Source organism: Mandrillus leucophaeus, unplaced genomic scaffold, assembly GCF_000951045.1.
Source record: "Mandrillus leucophaeus isolate KB7577 unplaced genomic scaffold, Mleu.le_1.0 Scaffold105, whole genome shotgun sequence".
Classification (NCBI taxonomy): Eukaryota; Metazoa; Chordata; class Mammalia; order Primates; family Cercopithecidae; genus Mandrillus; species Mandrillus leucophaeus.
Genome location: NW_012098654.1, coordinates 3,522,756 through 3,540,425, shown reverse-complemented (window position 1 = coordinate 3,540,425; position 17,670 = coordinate 3,522,756). Strand labels below are relative to the sequence as shown.

At 38.9% G+C, this 17,670-nt stretch overlaps 1 protein-coding gene and 1 pseudogene across 2 annotated transcripts in view; one reads left to right on the top strand and one right to left on the bottom strand.

Annotated features, from left to right (window-relative positions):
• RERE (arginine-glutamic acid dipeptide (RE) repeats) overlaps positions 1–17,670 on the top strand; it is a 542,692-nt gene that overhangs the window by 70,414 nt on the left and 454,608 nt on the right. The window lies entirely within an intron of this gene.
• Positions 16,679–17,670, bottom strand: part of LOC105540902 — a 2,321-nt pseudogene continuing 1,329 nt past the window's right edge.

Here is a 17,670-nt window from a genome sequence, read left to right as displayed (position 1 = left end):
CTATCGTAACAACATAGGACAGTTTCTTTTCTTTTGAGACAGTGCCTCACTCTGCAGCCCAGGTTGGAGTGCAGTGGTGCAATCTTGATTTACTACAGCCTCAACTTGCTGGTTCAAGTGATCCTCCTGCCTTGGCCTCCCAGGTAGCTGGGACTAATACAGATGTGTACCACATCACCCAGCTAATTTTGACTTGTTTTTGATAGAGCTGAGATCTCACCATGTTGCCCAGGCTGGTCTCAAACTCTGGCTCAAGCGATTCTCCTGTCCCGGACTGCTAAAGTGTTGGGATTACAGGCATGAGCCACTGTGCCTGGACTCTGTTGCTTTTATTTCAATTATTTATTAAACCTTGGATTCCTGGTCTACTTTCTTATACCACCCATCCTTCCGTTCTGTTTCCTGAATTGATGACCTCATTTCCTATTTCACAGAGAAAATAGAAGCCATCAAATTAGAACCTCTGAGTTTTCAGCCAGTAATGCTACATGCCAGTGATTCCCAACTACTTAGACAGTTTCTGGTGTAGAAAATGAATAGTCAATTTATTGAAGTTAAAAAGTTTAAAGTCCAGTTTTCCTTAAGCCTTGAATTCAGTTTATAAATCATATTAGTCTATTCATTAATTCAGTACATTTTATATAAAAGTAAATGAAAAATACAGCTTTTGATACATGTTGATTAATTCAAATTGAATTAATTCTGATTAAATATCCGGTTCTACTTATAAACATAACTAACATTAAGTTGCATTTTACAATTAGATAAACAAATGCCCAAGAAAGCTTCCAACCTCTTAAAACCTTCTTTAAGTCCTTATACAACTTTTGTAAATATAATTAAATTTCACAATACAATGAATTTCCCTGTTCCCAAACATGTCTTTCTGTGTTTTCCTGTTTTGATAAATGCTACTCAGTTTTCTAAGTAAGTAACCCTGGGCTGTGTTGATTCCTTCTCTTCTCCTCACTGTATAGAATCAAGTATTGTTTCTTTTTCCTGTATCTCTTATCACTTCCTAATCCATTACACTAGTTCAGGCCACTGTCTCTCTTTTTTTTTTTTTTTTTTTTGAGTCTTGCTCTGTCACCTAGGCTGGAGTGCAAGGGTGTGATCTTGGCTCACTGCAACCTCTGCCTCCTGGATTCAAGTAATTCTCCCACGTCAGCCTCCTGAGTAACTGGGACTATAGGTGCGTGCCACCATGCCCAACTAATTTTTTGTATTTTTAGTAGAGATGGGGTTTCACCGTGTTGGCCAGGCTGGTCTTGAACTCCTGACCTCAAGTTGTCTGCCAGCCTCGGCCTCCCAAATGCTGGGATTATAGGCATGAGCCACTGCACCTGGTCACTGTCTCTTGCTTGAATTACTTTATAGATTCCAAACCAGTTGGCATGTTCAAATCCTCTGCCCTTCTAATTTTGTTCTTTATTACTGTAGTCCTTTTGATCTTTTGTTTGTTTTTTTTGTTTTGTTGTTGTTGTTGTTTTGAGATGGAGTTTCACTCTTGCCTGGGTAGGACTGCAATGTTGCAATCTCAGCTCACTGTATCCTCCGCCTCCCAGGTTCAAGTGATTCTCCTGCCTCAGCCTCCCAGTTAACTGGGATTACAGGCATGTGCCAGCATGCCCGGCTAATTTTTTTTTTTTTTTTTTTTTTTTTTTTTTTTTTTTTTTGCGATGGGAGTCTTGCTCTGTCGCCCAGACTGGAGTGCAGTGGCGTGATCTCAGCTAACTGTATCCTCCGCCTCCCAGGTTCAAGTGATTCTCCTGCCTCAGCCCCCTGAGTAGCCAGGACTACAGGTATGTGCCAGCATGCCCTGCTAATTTTTGTATTTTTAGTAGAGACGGGGTTTCACCATGTTGACCAGGCTGATTTTGAACTCCTGACCTCAGGTGATCCACCCACCTCAGCCTCCCGAAGTGCTGGGATTACATACATGAGCCACCACGTCCAACTTTTTGTTTTATAACTGCTTTATTGAGATACAATTCACCTATCATTCAATTTACCTACTTAAAGTGTACAATTCAATTGTTTTTTGTGTTCACAGAGTTGTGCAATCATCACTGCAGTTTCAGAACATTTAATTATGCCCAGAAGAAATCCTGTATCCATGAGCAGTTACTCATTTCCTCCTCTACTCATCCCCCAGCCCTCAGCAGCCCTTAATCTTCTTTCTGTCTTTATGGATTTGCCTGTTCTGGACATTTCACGTTAATTGAATCATGTAGTCTTTTGTAACTGGCTGCTTTGACTTAGTATAATGTTTTCAAGGTTCACCCATGTGGTAGCATAACATCTGTACTTCATTCCCAATAAATGCCAAATAATAGTCCATTGTGTGTCTATACCACATTTTATTTATTCACTAGTTGATGGACACTTTGATTGGTTCTGCTTTTTGGCTATTAAAAAATGCTACTGAGAGCATTCATGTACAAACTTCTGTGAGGATGTGTGCTTGCAGTTCTCTTGGGGTGACTTCCGAAGCCTAAGAGTGAACTTTTTGGGGCTTATGGAACCTCTGTTGAACATTTTGAGAAACTGACAAACTGTTATCCAAAGTGGCTACACCATGTTACAATTTTACTAGCAATGTATGAACCTTGCAGTTTTTCCACATCATCACTAATACTTATTATCTGGGTTTTGGATTATAGCCATTCTGATGGGCATAAAGTGGTATCTTACATTTTGATTTGCATTTCCTTAATGAGGTTGAGCCTCTGTCTTGTGCCTGTTGGCCCTTTGCTTTTTTGGAGCCTTTGATCTTTTAGAAATAGAAATCTGGGTAACTTACTTCCCTGAGTAATGCCTGTGTGGTGTACATTCTTCTCTTCTTAGTCTGGTCAACTCTTGCTTGCTTGTTTGCTTCAGTTTACATGTAATTTTCTTCAGGGAGCCTTCCTTGAACCCCAGCTGTTAGCATTCAACCCACTCTATTGTTGTGATTGTTTATCTATACTTCCTTTCTGACCACACTAAGCATAGTTAACGGAGATTGTCCTTGACTTGTGATCGACTGGATGACTGAATACATAGATGACTGTACCTTTTTTTTTTTTTTTTAAACATTTAACTTAAAAAGAAAAAAATTCTGTCTCGGAGTTAATTGTACCTGAAGCAGTATTTCGTGATTTTTGTGCGTTCCTTGTTTCCTCGCATTTTCCAGACGGCACTAAGGCACCTGGGTAGGATCCTATAGAGAGCGATGCATTGCAGTTGCTCTTTGTATGGTATACTTCCCCCAAGAGTCATAGATGAGGCGAATCCCGTGTGTACTCTGAGGCCAGGGCTGAGTGCATAAGGAGCGGCTGCAACTTGCCCTGGGGATATTCTTTGACCTGGAGGAGGTAGTGACGAGGGAAAGGGAAGACAGCATGGGAACCATCTTGATAAGAAGCATGGGGCTCTGAGAAATAGCCTCCTAGGACTGATACAGGGCAGCTGGTGGCAGAGGTCTTCTTGACCTTGAGTTAGCTGTTTGAGTGAGAATAAATACGCTCAGTCAACTAGCACCTTCACTTCTTGAATTATAGGAGGGACTTTTTTTTTTTTTTTTTTTTAAGATGGAGTCTTAATCTGTCACCAGGCTGGAGTGCAGTGGCGTGATCTCGGCTTACTGCAACCTCTGCCTTCTGGGTTCAAGCGATTCTCCTGCCTCAGCCTCCCAAGTAGCTGGGACTACAGGCGCGCGCACCACCACACCCAGCTAATTTTTGTATTTTTAGTAGAGACGGGGCTTCACCATGTTGGCCAGGATGGCCTCTATCTCCTGACCTCATGATCCGCCCACCTCGGCCTCCCAAAGTGCTGGGATCACAGGCGTGAGCCACTGCGCTCGGCCCTTTTTTTTTTTTTGGAGACAGAGTCCAGCTCTGTCACCCAGGCTGGAGTGCAGTAGCATGATCTTGCCTCACTGCAACCTCTGCCTCCCAGGGTCAGGTAATTCTCCTGCCTCAGCCTCCTGAGTAGCTGGGATTAGAGGTGCGCGCCTCCACGTCTGGCTGATTTTTTAATATTTTTAGTTGAGATGAGGTTTCATTATGTTGGTCAGGCTGGTCTCAAACTCCTGACCTCAAATGATCCACGCGCCTCAGCCTCCCAAAGTGCTGGGATTACAGGTGTGAGCCACTGCGCCCAGCTGGACATCATTTTTAATACTGCATAGAAACTTGATTATCAGGATAGATTTTTTTTCTTTTAGTTTTCAAGAAGTACCTCTTACTTATTTTTTTTTTTAGTACAATTTATTTCTGAACTGAGAAGTGAATACACCCTATAATTTTTATTGAGCTATACAAAAACAAATAGAATCTGGATTTGTTCCTATGGTTGTAACTACTGAGGTAAATATTATCTTTCTCCATCAGGGTGTCTAGAAATAATCTTCTGTTTTCATTTTTGTCCTCTAAACCTGCTATATATTGCAGATAGGAAATTTCTGAGTCAGTGTTTTCTTTTTTTAAGCTTACTGGACCCTAACTTGTTTTCATCTTGCATGCCTAGATTTTTGCTGATTGAGGGACTGTGATAATATTTTTTTTCCTCCTTTGCTCAAGAGTGTGACTTTACTGTAGAAGGCAAAAATACTAATTTTCCATGGTCCCAGGTCATTGAGGCATTTTGAACTCCTAGTCTTCATTTATGTGGCGTAGTTTCTCCATAAGCTTTGCCATAAGGGGAAGGAAAAGAGGAACTGACCTTATGGTGGAAGCATCAGTGTTTGGAGAAGAAGTATTGGGGAAATGAGGAGGAGGTTTTAAAAAGGGTGGTCACCTTGAATTGTTTAGTCCATTGTCAGAGGAAAGCCCTCCTGAGGCTTCATCCACAAGAACAAAAGCTGAGGCCCTAGGAAGTGTTCCTGGCCTCAGTGAATAGTAGAGTTAAGTGGTGCCTGACCTAGCTAACTGATTCTACTTTTTTTTTATCTTCAAATAAAATAAGCACCTTTCTCTGGCTATTCTAGGAAGCAAAAAGTTCTGGTTTCATGGAAATTATGATTAGTCTTCATAGTTTGTATGCTTTTTAAAAATTAAGTAAATGGACACAAGTTCTTGTGCTAAAAAACTTATGTTATAACCGAGAAAGCTGATTTATGATTTTTTCATTCATTTGTCAAATATTTAAGTACCTACTGTGTGCAAGTATGTTTTCACCAGAATTTGTGGGAGACTCACAGTTCAATTAGACATTGAACCTTCTCCTAAGGCGCTTGTCTTCCAGTAGGGTGACGATGCTTGTATGTTAGTACAGGTACTTGTGATATGAGGATGAAATTGGTAAGGGTCAAGTGAGGTACTGCTGAAGTTCAGAGGAGGAAGTAGTGACCTCTCCTTAGGGGAAGGAGATTACACAAGGTTGCCTAGAGAAGGAGAGGTTTGATCTGAATCTTGAAGGGTGGATTGGTGGGGAATGAGCCTTTTTGAAGGTGTTCTAGTAAAGGAGTGACATGATAGAGTTGTGTTTTAGGAAAGCTATTTCTAGTATATGATGAAAGGAAGAGAGTGAAGACTGGGTGGAAAATAATGAGAATCTAACCTTTCTTTTTTCTTTTTCTTTTTTTTTTTCCGAGACGGAGTTTCACTCTTGTTGCCCAGTATGGAGTGCAATGGCACAATCTTGGCTCACTGCAACCTCTGCCTCTTGGGTTTAAGTGAGTCTCCTGCATCAGCCTCCTGAGTAGCTGGGATTACAGGCATGCACCACCATGCCCGACTACTTTTTTGTATGTTTAGTAGAGATGGGGTTTCTCCATGTTGGTCAGGCTGGTCTGGAACTCCTGACCTTAGGTGATCTGCCTGCGTCGACCTCCCAAAGTGCTGGGATTACAGGCATGAGCCACAGTGCCTGGCCGAGAATCTAACCTTTCTAACTGTAGGGGAAATGAAGAGGTGTGACAGATGTGAGACGTTGTAGAGGTAGAATTAGTTGGATTTGGCAATTGTTAGAACAAGGCATTTAGTCTTACATGTAGGGGAGGTGTGAAGCATAGGTAATTTGCATTACCTATCTGCGCCATTAAAAAATAGGGAACACAGGAGGACAAACTGATTGGAGGAAGAAGATGCTAATAAATACGGCTTTTCATTGAGCTGAATGATTTTTGTCATTAGGCAGATGGAAATATTTAATACCTGAGAAGTCGTCAAGGTTAAGATGGAGATACTGAGAGTGGGGTAGTTGAAGCCCCGAGGTGGAATAAAATTGCCAAAGGATTTAGTGTCAGATATGTCTTTTCCAAGTTTGTCACATTGCAAAACCTGAAAATCCTCCAGTTTTAGAACAGGAGTGCTCTGGTGTTGTTTAAAGAACTCAGATTCTTCCTGTGAGTTTTTGTTTCTCTTTGGGGTTCTTTCATTTTGATTCTCATTTTGGTAAGACAGGAAAGCATAATGGTTCCGAGTCTGAGCTTGAGAACAGAAGGATTGGGTTTGAATCCTTGTTCTGCTACCTCTGTGTCCTAGAACCCTGTTAGAGTTATGGAACGTCTTTGTGCCTCCCTTTCCTCGTCTATATAATGGAGCTGATAATAGCTAACTAATAGGGTTGTTTATACATTAGTGGGATAATGTATGAAAATAATTTAGCCTGGCATATGCAACATAAGAAGTGCTCCATAAATGGTAGCTAATGTTGCTCTGAGAGTCTTGCTGGCTCCACTGCTTCTAATCCTAGAGTGCAGAGCTTCTCTTTTTAAATATAAAATTGTACAAAGTGTTTTGTTTTCATTTAGCATAACTGACACTGGCTGGATTTTCAAAGAATTTAACTTAGTATTAATATTAGTATTCCAAGGGAATAATTATAGTGAATATATTAAGAAACCATCTGGGTGACAGAGCAAGACCCTATCTTCAAAACAAAACAAATCCATAGAAATGGGCTTAAAATATCAAAAGCCTGTCCAAATTCAGTTACCTGTTCTTGGGCTTCCTGCTACCCTCCCTGTGACCTCTCATCCTTCACACCAAGGAACTGTGTCTCTCACACCTCTACCAGGTCCCTCCAGATACTTGCAACAAAGCTGTACTACTGACCCAGGACTTTCTTTTCATTCATCTCGGATTTTGTTTGGCATCTAAGGCTGACTTTTCTGGACTGTGGTGATTGTTATAAATGATGTATAAATGATTGTCTTAACTATTACAGGCCTAGGGGCTGGGCGCAGTGGCTCACACCTCTAATCCCTGCACTTTGGGAGGCCAAGGCGGGCAGATCACCTGAGGTCAGGAGTTCAAGACCAGCCTGGCCAACATGATGAAACCCCGTCTCTACTAAAAATACAAAAAATTAGCTGGATGTGGTGGCAGGCACCTGTAATCCCAGCTACTCAGGAGGCTGAGGCAGGAGAATTGCTTGAACCTGGGTGGCAGAGGTTGCAGTGAGCAGAGATTATGCAGCTTCTCTCCAGCCTGGGCAACAAGAGTGAAACTCCGTCTCAAAAAACAAAGCAAAAACAAAACTAATTACAGGCCTAGGTCTACTTACTTGAGGAGAATTTATTTTGAATTATTTCTGAGATAAATCTTCCTTTTCATAGGAAACTGACCTTAATTAGATTTATACAATGTAATAGCTCTGATCATCAAGACATACTCTGTGTGTGTGTGTGTGTGTGTATATGTGTGTGTGTGTGTGTACACAGAGAGAGAAAGAATTAAGAGTTACAGGTATATCAGCAGGAAGATTGTCCCTCACATTTGAATTTTGTAGTGTTTTTCTTCATGTCTATTGAACTTGTATAGTGTTCTAAGTTCTTTATGGCTGTTTTGCAGTTGAGTGTAGTGGGTATACACTTGCACACAACCTGCAATCAGCAGAGCCACTTAGTTACTGGGATGGGATTGGCACCCATGTCTCTTGAGATTTTGATTTTTTAAAAACTGTGCCAAACCATATTCTCCAAAGAGGAGAAGAAAGAATTTTCCACTTTCCATTCTGTTTTTTCTTTTAGGAAGCGTCTGCTTAGGAGAATTTAACCCTCTTCTAAAGTAACTGCAGATGTCTTTTATTCCCCCTGTTGAAATACCTGTAGTTTGACCTATAGTTTGATTGGACCAACAAAGGCCTCAGGTGCACTGGCTTGTTTCACTTGCGTGCTTCTGGCCTTTTTCTTTCTGATTCTTCATCCTTGCCCTTTGAAAGAATGATGCTCTTTTCCAAATGACATCTAGCAGATTCTGAGATGTGGTGTCTGATTTAGTAATTTTCTCATGTAAAAGGATTCTACAGTTAAATTAATGTGTCAGAAGAGGTAATAGTTGACAGTAAAGTAGGAATTTTTCATTTTTCTAAAGGAAAAATATAACCTTTCAGTGACTTAATACCTCTTTCTTTGACAATCACAGTATTTATTTTTTTTATTTTTATTTATTTTTTCGAGATGGAGTCTCCCTGTGTTGCCCAGGCTGGTCTCCAACTCCTGGGCTTAAGCAAGCCTCTGGCTTCAGCATCTGAATAGTTGGGAAATATCGTTTTAGTTAGAATCTCAATGTTGAGGTGAGAGAATAATCCCATTGACAAAAATTGTACACATTTATTGTGTATACCATGATGTTTTCAAATATGTATACATTTGGAATGGCTAAAATGAATATAATTACTTCACTTTTTTTTGTGACGAGGACACTTAAAATCTATTATTCTTCGCAATTTTCAAGAATATAATACATTATTATTAATTATAGTCACTATATTATACAGTTGATCTCTTGAACTTATTCCTTCTCCCTGAAATTTTGTGTCCTTTGACTCACATTTCCCCAGTCCTCCTCTCAGCCCTTGGTAACCACCATTCTACTGTTTGCTTCTACTTTAGCTTCAAAAAAAGGTTGATGAGGCAGGAGGATCCCTTGATTCCAGGAATTCGAGACCAGCTTGGCGAGACCTCGTCACTACAAAAAATAAAAACAAAAAGTTAGCCAGATGTGGTGGCGCACACCTGTAGTCCCATCTACTTAGGAGGCTGAGGCAGGAGGATTTCTTGTGCCCAGGAATTTGAGGTTATAGTGAGCTATGATTGTGCCACTGCACTCCAGCTTGGGCAACAGAGTGAAACCCTGTCTCTTTTGAAGAAAAGATTGAGGGCCGGGCATGGTGGCTTACGCCTGTATTCCCAGCACTTTGGGTGGCTGAGGCGGGTGGATCAGGAGGTCAGGAGATCGAGACCAGCCTGGCCAACATGGTGAAACACTCTACTAAACATGGTGAAACACCTCTACTAAAAAATACTAAAATTAGCCGGGCATGGTGGTGCAGGCTTGTAATCCCAGCTACTCGAGAGGCTGAGGCAGGAGATTTGCTTGAACCTGGGAGGTGGAGGTTGCAGTGAGCTGAGATCACGCCACTTCACTCCAGCCTGGGTGACAGACCGAGATTCTTTCTTAAAAAAAAAAAAAAAAAAAAAAAAAAATTGAGTTTAACGTTTTAGGATTCTACATGTAAGTGGGATAATACAGTATCTGTCTTTCTATGTCTGACTTGTTTCACTTAACATAGTGTCCTCCAGGTTCATCCATATTGTTACAAGTAACAGGATTTTCTTAGACCGCATAGTATTCTATTGCATATATATGTGTGTGTGTGTTTCTATGTGTGTGTATGTGTATATATATACACACATACATATATATATGACTTTATCCATTCGTTGATGGACACTTAGGTTGATTCTGTGTATTGGCTGTTAGGAATACCATTTTGCGTCCTTATATGGATAGTAAATAAACATCTTTATGATGAGTGTTTTTGGTGAACAGACTTTGAATGTTTGACTTTTTGGTTGAATCAATACTTTAGAGTGAAAAAAGGCTGACTAGAATGAAAAAAGGCTGACGTTCAAATGCAAAATTTTAGTGAAGTAGTTTATACCAGCTCTCTTAACCCAACTACAATGTTCTGTCAGCCATGGGAGGAGTTGAGAAAAACAGGAATACACAAACCAGCAACAACAGTGAGCTTATCTCGATTTTCTTCCCGTTGTCTTAACATTTGTTCCTCTGATAAGATTATGGGAAATTATGCAAATTCTAGGTTTCTTTTGATGGAGCATCCCATTTAGTATTACATTAGTGATGCACTGGAGAATTTGATTTTGGTAGCCCATGTGGTTCATTCATTTAGTCGTGACTAGAGAATGAGGATTTCCAGGGCATTTCTTTTGTGTTAACTTTAGAAAAAATTGATTATTTAGTGAAAGAGAAATGGAGCAATAATTTGCTAGGGAAAGTTCATACAGGACAGTGGTTATTAGGAATGAATTTTATTTAACAGAAACAGGAAAATGTTTACTTTGTGACATTTGCCAGCACTTTCTTTGTGTGTTTTGTGTTGAATGACAAGTAGCTTCATTATCTTCCATTGTTATTAGTGCCATCAGAAGCAGTAACTGGCTTGCTTTTTTTTTTGAAAAGGAGTTTTGCTCTTGTTGCCCAGGTTGGAGTGCAATGGCGCAATCTCGGCTCACTGCAACTTCCGCCTCGTGGGTTCAAGCGATTCTCCTGCCTCAGCCTCCCAGGTAGCTGGGATTACAGGCATGCATTACCATGCGTAGCTAATTTTTTGTATTTAGTAGAGACAGGGTTTCACCATGTTGGTCAGGCTGGTGTCGAACTCCTGACGTCAGGGGATCCACCCACCTCAGCCTCCCAAAGTGCTGGGATTATAGACGTGAGCCACCATGCCCGGCCAAGTAAGTGACTTTCTAATGAATAAATCATTTTCAAAGTTTCAAACCCACTGAAACTAACAAGATTCAGTGCCAAATTAATATAATTGCATGTTTTCCTTCTAAAGTTAAAGTGATCCTTATCTTCAAAGAAGACTTTCAAAAAGATATACTAGTACATCTAAGCAGACTAATACTTTAGAAAGAATATTACCAGTAATAAAAAGGACAGAATTATAGTTTGATGCATTAATTTTAATAACTTTTTTTATAGCTCTTGAGCCAAGATGAATAAAGTTAAACAGAAATATGGTTCTCATTTTGATTGTACTGAATTTATTATATGGCATGCTCTCCTCCCTTCAGATGCAGAGTCAGGGCTTTTAGGTCCTTTTTGTTTAAAAGAGTATAGGTGATGCTAATATTATATAGCACTAGAATTAAAAATTATTTTCACTGAATATCCTTCAAAGCAATGTAATAAAAAATGCAATAATTTGAATATTGCAGTTGAGGCAGTAGTCACTTTAGTTATAAGTGGTGCTCTGACTTTTTAAAAATAACAAATTGTTAGCCATGATCTAATTCTGTTTTATGAATTCGTTGCTTGTAAGAACTATACTTGTTTCTTGACTTATAGTTATTATAAAATTGATAATTTGATTATTTTTTACTTTATTTTTAAATTTTTAAAAATGTTTAGTGGAGATGGGGTCTTGCTGTGTTGCCCAGGCTGGTCTTAAACTTCTAGGCTCAAACAGTCCTCCTGCGTTGGCCTCTCAAAGTGCTGGGATTACAGCTATAGCCACCACACTTGACTGATAATTTGGTTCTTTAATTGACTTTTTTCCTTTATAATAGCCCTTTTGTTGTGGTAGCATGCTGTAGATTTGGGGTTTTAAAATTTCAATTTAACTTAATTTTTATTTATTGTAGAGACGAGTCTCACTATATTGCCCAGGCTGGTCTCAGACTCCTGGGCTCAAGTGATTCTCCTGCTTTGGCCTCCCAAAGTGCTGGATTTATAGGTTATAGGTGTGAGCCAATGCACCTGGCCCAATTTGGGGTTTTGCATTTTAGAAATATATGTTATAAACAGATTCTGACAATACAGTTTGTTTTTGCTGATGTGCTTGCCTAGAAAGTCTTGTTTGCTCTTGTGTAGGTTATCAGTGAAATCGTCTGCTTTTAAAATGTTTGTATTCTTTGTCCCAATTCCATGTGCCACTTGGTGTACTATTTAGTTTTTACACTGCCTTTCACCCTCCCCAGAGGCAAATTGTCCATGAAGCTTAAACCAAAGAGACCCTCACTTGAATGGCCCCCTTGACATTTTGTATGCAAATTTTGTAGTCTTTTTCTTAAAGAAGGCCCCCCAACTTGTATAAACAACAGATCTACAAAACCTTCCTTTTCTAAAGTAGAGGACTGCTAAGAGGAAATGAGAAACAAAAGTAAATGTGGATTTTTAGTTTTGTGGTTTAGGTAAAAGGGATATAAATAGAATATTGAATGGGTTTGTGTGTGATGTCAGATTTAATTTATCATGATAACCTTCAGTGGTACACCAGATGTTTTGACTGTATTTAGCTTCATATTAAATTAAGCATAGCCAGTGGCCTACAAAGTCCATCTGTACTGCTGCCAAAGGTAGCACTGAAGACAGCCAGCTGCCTTTCGTGTCTGTTACCACTGCTAGCTGCTGTTTCCCTCTTGCCATGATATTTAAGCTTTGGAATTGCTCATGCACAGGTGAGCCTTTGTATTGAAGTGGAATTTGTATTCTGAAAATTGACTGTACTGAATGGCGATGCTTGCCTTTCAGTAGATAGTCTATTCTTATTTTTGCTTACCTGTAAACCAGTGGAAATAAATCAAATACATAAAATTAGTTAGGGGTTTATTGAGGCTTGAATTCTAGAGAGAGGGGAATTATTGTATTATGCACAAGTGCCAGTTAAACATGTACCAATCTGAAGAAGATTTTTCTATACCTGCTACTAATCATGGAAAACAATTAACTTAACTGATTTTTGTTATATAAATACATATTAAGAGCTGAAAATCTCAGCAGTTAGTTTTATTTATAATCAGAAAGACGGATGTTAACAATCACCAAAACCTTTATGTTTTAAATGAACGCACCTTCACTTTTACTTGACTTCTACTTCATCAGCATAATTGGAGAACCATAGATTCTTTCCCCATGAGTGAGGGCAAAACATACATCTGCAGTGTTCTTAGCGTGAGGATCATTAAGATGGCAGACCTTGTAGATCAAACAATTTCCTCCCATGCACCCTCATTCTTTCCTAGAAAAGCATTTAGACAGCTCTGAAATTAGACCTGGAAAGCATGTGCTAAGGCAAGAACAAATATCTTGAAAATTTTATCATAATGTTGCTTTTTAAAGTCCTAAATGTCCTCTAAAATGAAATTCTTTTGTATTAACCTTCTTTCATATGCTGGCTTTCACCAGACTGCAGAATTGCCTGATTTGACTTTCTAATGTAACTGTAATGAATCTTCTGGGAAGCTGAAACGATTGAACACACATACTTCGCAACTCCATTGTAAAATATTCACTCAGTACTGTCGATGTTGCTGATTAAAAAAGGAGAAAAAAAAAAAAGGAATTGGGAGTGGAAGAGAAAAATGAAACACTCCCGAACACATATTAGGGCTTAAAACCAAACATATTCTCTCAGGGATTTCAACCTTTACGAGACATCATGATGTGCAATAATACCTTGATTAAATATATTCAGCAACTCCTTAATAAAAACATCAAGTTGGGTGAAGGTAGCGTCTGCTTTGTAAAGCCACAATTAGGGGTATATGATTATGTTCAGTTTTGACATATTTATTCTGAAAAAGCATGGAAAAAAACTGGCCCATTTGCACAGACAAATTGCCCTGTGCATTATGCATGAGGACCCAGTAGAGTTAAAGATTTGCCAGCCTTTGAATATGGGACCTACATACAGTGGAGCCCGAATTTTTAATGCTGGGTCTTTCAAATGTATGTCCCTTACATACTTTGGGTCTTATTTCGCAGCCAGAGAATCAAGAGGTATGCTTTTTCATGGTATAAGTAATTTATCCCAGGTATTTATAAGTGTAGCAGTATGTGTTTGGCTTATTTATTTGAAAGAAATTGAACACCAGAATTTAATAATTAAGGATTTATTAGTTAAAACTGAGTGTTATAATGAGCCAGATGCTGCTGCATTGAAACAGTCATTTTCATTAGCATTTTTAAATAGAAGAGAATTGAATTTAAATTTGTAGTGTCTTGACTTTGATGAGTTGACATTTTAAAATCTTTTAAAATCTATCAAATAGAAGGCAAACTTCTTTTAATTTCAATGCAAGACAACACTCACACTGAAATATCAAAATAGGTAAGTGAATAAAAACCTACCTTAAAAATCTGAATTTCTTGTTTTGAATACTATAAAATAACATTAACTTAAAATGCTTGTGAAAAGAAATGACTATAAAAATGTGTGGAATATAAAAAATTAATTTTACCTATGACTGAAAAAGGTATGGATCACTCAAATGGAAGAGTCATTGGTGAATAAGAATGGGGAAGTGTGTTTATATTGTTTGTTCCCTCCTTTTATCGCAGGGAAGCATTTTTAATAATAGCTTGGGTGGTTTGATGAAACATCCGAAGGAAACTCCCAGGAGAGGAAGATTATACTGGAGAGAGATCTCTCTATGAATCATTTACGCTAACCTCTTGCTGAAGCACAGCTTGCATTTTTAATGAAGGATGATTGCATTTCATAAACAGACCTTTAAAAATTAAAATAATATTGATCCTTCCTCATTTAGGCCTATTAAAATAACATGCTATACATTTCTTTCTAATAGCTCAGGACAGATTCTTATTATTGTTTTAAAACAACACACAATTTAATAATGTCTAATCAAAAGTTTCTTTAAATAGGACTTTGATTAAAATATTTCTGGAAAATTTTTCTTCGTAATGTAATATCTACGAAAACAAAATTTAAAAATTATGAAATGGTTTAAAGTTTGGCACTCCAAATTATTTCCAACACAAACTATCTCTGGTAAGTTTCCTTTAATTTCTTTTGATCATAACAGTTTCTTACAAAGGCAATAGCTTCATTTCTTGAAACATCTACTGTAGCATAAGGAAAAAGAGACTCACAAGGTTTTAAGAAACCTTGCTTTTACAAACTACAGCCTTATGCTGAGTACAAGTTACATTATCTCTCACTTTGTTAGTGTTCTTACTTTTAAAATATGTCCCTCAATGAGATAAAGATTAAGATGAAACTTGAACTTTTCTGAATTATTACTTTACTGTTTATCATTTTCAGAAGCTCTTCTCTGAACCCGAATTTCTCTTGTAAGGATTATAGGAATAATGTAGTTTAATGCCTTCCGTATCTCTTATAACTACTAGATGATACTGGGAGTATTTTTTTTCTTTTTTTAAATGAAAATGTTCCTAAGCTATGCTTTAGTACAAGAATATGAAACTGCAAAGGAAGTGTTTCTTTTATGCCGAAGGATTAGAAATAAAAAGCAAAGTCAAAGTTCATCATCGTATGACCGCCTTCTGGGTGATAGTCAATTTTTTTTTCTTTTTTTTTTTCCCATTTGAAGAGTAGCAGTATGTAGTGTATAAGAACACAGACACGCAAGGCAAATCCTGTCCCTACTACTACTTCACTGGCAGGTTACTTAGCCTCTGTATCTTTTTGCTGTCTGTAAAATGGGGATAATAGTGGCCCTTGAATGGCTGTTGTGAAGGTTAAATGGGTTATTCTAGATTAGTGTCTGCCGTATACATTAAGAGCTGTGTTAAGGTTTAACTATTATTATATTGAATTGATCTTTATTTTTTGCAATCTTAAAACAGTGATTTGGGGACAGTTCCCGTACTACAGTCAAGTGCTGAAAATTCTGTTATGACTTCTTAGAATCAAATATTTTTCCATATTTACTTTATTGTTGTTGTTTCTTTAGTGCCTTGCATATGTAACTAGATGATAATGTTTTTTTGTTTTTGTTGTTGTTTTTTTTTAAGTGAAAGGGATTCTGAACTAAAGATTTGGTATGAGAAAGAAGATAAAACTGCAAAGGAAGGGCTTCTCTGAGGAAGTCTGTGTGGAGTTAACACTGGGTCTCTATTTAGCTTCCTAGTTGCTATAGGAATAAGCACAGTATTTTGGACTTTTCAGAATAATAAGCCATGCATGTTCTGCGTGTTCTTTCACCTGTCAGTGCAGAGAGGATCATCGAGCAAAACTAACTGGGTAGCATAAGTTTGACTTTGGTATAGTTTAGGAACTCTGGAAGAAATGGAATTTGCTCTCTTCCACCCTCCTCTTAAATTCTTCCATCAGAGAGGTTTTCCCATAGGTGTCAGGTACTAAAAACATGTTTCCTATAAGAATATTGCCTTTGTTGGCCGGGCGCGGTGGCTCAAGCCTGTAATCCCAGCACTTTGGGAGGCCGAGACGGGCGGATCACGAGGTCAGGAGATCGAGACCATCCTGGCTAACACGGTGAAACCCCGTCTCTACTAAGAAATACAAAAAACTAGCCGGGCGAGGTGGCGGGCACCTGTAGTCCCAGCTACTCGGGAGGCTGAGGCCGGAGAATGGCGTGAACCTGGGAGGCGGAGCTTGCAGTGAGCTGAGATCCGGCCACTGCACTCCAGCCTGGGCTACAGAGCGAGACTCCGTCTCAAAAAAAAAAAAAAAAAAAAAAAAAAAAAAGAATATTGCCTTTGTTACTATAGATTGCTATTTATTTGGAGATATTAGACTCATAGGGTGTAGTAAGGAGCAAATGAGACACTAGATGCAAAGTACTTGGCATAATCCTTGGCATGTCCTAAGTGTTTTTTCCTGTAGCAGGGCTGGCAGAGGTACGGTTGGTGGATGTTTGTAAATGGGGGCTGCTTGAATGAGTATGTTTCAGAGTTACTGAGAGATTGTCATGATGGGCAACAGAACACTACCTATTTTGGAAAGTGTGCTCAGATGTTTCAAGCACTTTGGAGCAGCTTATATTGTAGATACTCAAGGTTTTCTTCATTCCGCCTCGTGGAGAAGATAATTTGAAGGGCCACAGGAAGTTATTGGCTTCTTTGAAGCATTTGCCAATAGTATAGATCTCATGAATCAGATCCTCCATGCAGATGATGCCATATTTACCAAGAGATGGAACAATCAAAGCGTTATCTGTCAAAGCAATTTGCTTACTGATTTTGCCATAACCACGCTTGTAGATTAGTTCCTTTACTGACTTCAGATTTGGGTTCCCCCATGTAATATACGATTCTGCAGTCCTCAGCGTGTTAACTGAAGCCTTGTTGAGCTTCACAAATGTTCCATTGAAGATTTGACAAAGGCAAAGAAGCTGCAACACCTTTCGGACCTCTGGGCTCACACCACTGATACCTCTGATCCTGATAACAAAGGCCAATTTGGGTTCTGCAGGTACATAGAAGTTGCCAGCTTTTCTTGCCATCCTTGCCATTCGAATTTCAGTTCTGTACATCTGCCTATATTCCTTGTGATAGTGCTTTGCTTTTTCACAGATAAGCTTCCTCCTTGCCTTTCAAAGCATGTTTTGGGTGAACTTCTTTCTTAGGCGCTTGATCTTCAGTTCTGTGAAATTCTTTTGCTTTTTCTTAAGGGTTTCTGGCACAGCAGGAACCACCTTCTTCTCTTCTATACGCTCCGTGTTTCCAGCCAGAAAAAGAGGCTCTGGTTTTTAAAAGACTACTGGGTTTGTGACACTCACAGATGTTGAATGAGGCAGAATGGTTTCTACATGTAGCACTTTACCACCCAGGTCTTATCCCTCATCTTCTGTTACCTTGACTATTGCAGCATTCATTTATTCAACACATTGACTACTGACTATGTGCCAGGCATGGTTCTAGAAGTAACAGCCTCCTAATTCCTCTCCAGTCTTCCACTTTCATCACTGTGTAATCCGTT